This window comes from Arachis hypogaea, chromosome 11, assembly GCF_003086295.3.
Source record: "Arachis hypogaea cultivar Tifrunner chromosome 11, arahy.Tifrunner.gnm2.J5K5, whole genome shotgun sequence".
Classification (NCBI taxonomy): Eukaryota; Viridiplantae; Streptophyta; class Magnoliopsida; order Fabales; family Fabaceae; genus Arachis; species Arachis hypogaea.
Window position 1 is genome coordinate 145391371 of NC_092046.1, and position 3995 is coordinate 145395365.

The window sequence follows — 3995 nt, forward strand, 5'->3', positions numbered from 1 at the left end:
AGATGCCAAAACTATTCAAGAGGCAAAAAGCTATAAGTCCCGCTCATATGATTGAAGCTCTGTTTCATTGATAGTTTGGAATTTATAGTATATTCTCTTCTTTTTATCCTATTTGATTTTCAGTTGCTTGGGGACAAGCAACAATTTAAGTTTGGTGTTGTGATGAGCGGATAATTTATACGCTTTTTGGCATTGTTTTTAGTATGTTTTTAGTAGGATCTAGTTACTTTTAGGGATGTTTTCATTAGTTTTTATGTTAAATTCACATTTCTGGACTTTACTATGAGTTTGTGTATTTTTTTGTGATTTCAGGTATTTTCTGGCTGAAATTGAGGGACTTGAGCAAAAATCAGATTCAGAGGTTGAAGAAGGACTGCTGATGCTGTTGGATTCTGACCTCCCTGCACTCAAAGTGGATTTTCTGGAGCTACAGAACTCGAAATGGCGCGCTTCCAATTGCGTTGGAAAGTAGACATCCAGGGCTTTCCAGAAATATATAATAGTCCATACTTTGGCCAAGAATTGACGACATAAACTGGCGTTCAACGCCAGCTTTCTACCCAAATCTGGCGTCCAGCGCCAGAAAAGGATCCAAAACCAGAGTTGAACGCCCAAACTGGCACAAAAACTGGCGTTCAACTCCACAAATGGCCTCTGCACGTGGAACACTTAAGCTCAGCCCAAACACACACCAAGTGGGCCCCGGAAGTGGATTTATGCATCAATTACTTACTCATGTAAACCCTAGTAGCTAGTTTATTATAAATAGGACCTCTTACTATTGTATTAGGCATCTTTGGTCTCAGTTTTAATCCATTGTTCATCTTAGGAGACTATTGATCTCGTTTAGGGGGGCTGGCCATCTCGGCCATGCCTGGACCTTCACTTATGTATTTTCAACGGTAGAGTTTCTACACTCCATAGATTAAGATGTGGAGCTCTGCTGTTCCTCAAAGATTAATGCAAAGTACTACTGTTTTCTATTCAATTCTTCTTATTTCGCTTCTAAGATATCCATTCGCACCCAAGAACGTGATGAAGGTGATGATTATGTGTGACGCTCATCATCCTTCCCCCTTATGAACGCGTGCCTGACAAACACTTCTGTTCTACATGAATTAAGCTAGAATGAGTATCTCTTAGATCTCCTAACCAGAATCTTCGTGGCGTAAGCTAGAATGATGGCGGCATTCAAGAGAATCCGGAAGGTCTAAACCTTGTCTGTGGTATTCTGAGTAGGATTCAATGATTGAATGACTGTGACGAGCTTCAAACTCGCGATTGTTGAGCGTTAGTGACAGACGCAAAAGGAGGGTGAATCCTATTCTAGCATGATCGAGAACCGACAGATGAATAGCCGTGCCGTGACAGGGTGCGTGAGCATATTATTCACTGAGAGGAGGGGATGTAGCCACTGACAACGGTGATGCCCTTGCATAAAGCCAGCCATGGAAAGGAGTAAGACTGATTGGATGAAGATAGCAGGAAAGCAGAGGTTCAGAGGAACGAAAGCATCTCCATTCGCTTATCTGAAATTCCTATCAATGAATTACATAAGTGTCTCTATCCCTATTTTATTATTTATAATTCGAAAACCACATAACTGTTTTATATCCGCCTGACTGAGATTTACAAGGTGACCATAGCTTGCTTTATACCAACAATCTCCGTGGGATTCGACCCTTACTCACGTAAGGTATTACTTGGACGACCCAGTGCACTTGCTGGTTAGTTGTATCGAAGTTGTGACAGACTGTAAAACTAGATCAGAGTATCTGGCCTAAGAAGCCATTACCAGAGATCACAATTTCGTGCACCAGTGAGTGAGGCCAACACTTTGAGAAAATTCTTATTCGACTCTAGCTTGTCTGACTAGTTTCTTTATTTATTTTTTTTTAAATTTTGTATCGTAATTATTTAAAAATTATGATTTATGCTTATACCAAAAAAATCACTCTAACTCAAGAGACATTAAAAGATAAGACCAACACATCAGGAATAGAAGTGACCGAAGTTCCAGATGCAGCCACAACCAAGATACCAGGATTGCCACAATATCCTATGCATCATTATCCAGTGGTCCTTTCTTATCAACCTTATGGTGGAGTCCTCCCTATTCCTTTTCATCCTGTTCCAAATGGCATGGCGTACTTCAACAATATCCTTCTACTGCCGGAATTACATCATATCCTCAGTTTTCTCATGTCTCATCGTATTCTAGTGGACCCAATGATAGCAATACATGGGCTGGACTTTTGAATGATGTCATCAACAACAAAAAGCCATAGAGTTATAATATATATATATAATATTTTTAATTTATGCATGTTAAAATTGTTTATTATATCTCCCTTTCAAGTGCTTGTGCTATCAATTTATAAAAATTAGGGCTGGTTCCACAGGATTAGATTTACAACATAGGATATTTTTTATTATTTTTGTTTTTATTATTTTTTTTGTGGGCATATGAACTGTCTAGTGATATACGACATTATATTTTGTTTACGTTTGTGTTGGTATTTGTTTGTCGGATTATTTAATGTCTCCATTTGACTATGTGTGAATTTATACTCTTTTGGTGATTGGAATTTAGTTCTTTTATACTCTTTTATACTCTTTTAGTTCAGTGGCATCGTCTTTCTTGAGAGCATGTTTCTCTTGCGGGGATGACCCTACTCTTTTATAATCATGAGAGTCCGTCTATTCTGAAGTTATCCTTGAGGCTTCAAGTTCTTTCACTGTGCTGTGCTGGATCTAAGGCTATCAATGATCCAAAAGGTTAGTTAATATGATCTTGATATCTTGAGCAGAAACTGTTGTAATTATCATTATTGTTATTGTTATTGTTGTTATTATTATTCTCATCATCAATGCTTTTTATAGGAAAACTCTAGTTACTAATGCTTTTTATATGAAAACTCTATTCCCCCTTATGAAAAGTGCCCGTCTTTTTGAGATTTTGGGTTGTTTGGTTATGAAAATTATATCTGGGGTTATTTAAAAGATTAAATTTGTTAAATTGTTAGTTGGGATGTTTTTAAGCTGTTCTTTTTCCTTGGTGTCTGTAGGGCATGAGAGTCATGGAGTTCATCTTTGTCACAAATGTGGATGGCCTTTCCCGAATCCACATCCAAGTGCCAAGCATAGGTGTGCTCATAAGAAGATCTGTGGAACCATTGAAGGTTACAAACTGTGTTCCTCCGAGGAACAATCTCGCTCAAACGGCTCAGATGATGGACATGGTTCTGATGATGATAAAAAATCTCCAGGTGATTTTTTCTTCTTTTTCTAGAGTGTAAATATGCAGTGTCTAATGTAGTGTGTTGACTTGGTGAGAATATATAATTTTTTATGTATAAATGGTCTTTGATATTAGTGCTATGTTCTAAAATGGCTAGGTTGTTTTATGTTTGTGCTGATATTCTGTTTATTAGGTTATGTCAGGTCCAGAGGTCTTGAATATAGGCAACAAGGAGAAGGATGATAGTGAAATTAGAGATAAAATAAATAGATCAGAAGATGAGGTATTTTCAGATGCAGTTGCAGACTTTTCAGATAGTCAATGAGTTAAGAAATCTCTGCAGGAAGGTAGTTTGGACTCGAATACCAGTGTGGAATGGGACGGCAAAGATGATCCAAAATTTTCAGGATCTTCTAAGGACAGTGATTTTAATGGTAAGAACTAAGATGATAGGTTTAAATCACATGTTCTTTTAGTTTTACGGCTCAGTAAAATACTTGTGCTTGAAAATTTGAAAATTAGAGGAAACTTATTCTTTAGGTTGTGAATGATTATATAGATTGTGAGATTAGTGGAGATATATACTCAAGAAAATTCAGAATATATTTATAAAGAACAATTTATTCTCTCTTTGGACATCTGTAAGAAATAAATGTAAACATTAATATATACTTATTATTTATGATGATAATTAATAAAGAAAAACAAATAAGGAAAAAATGAGACATTAGAAGAACAAAATCTGTGTAAAAAT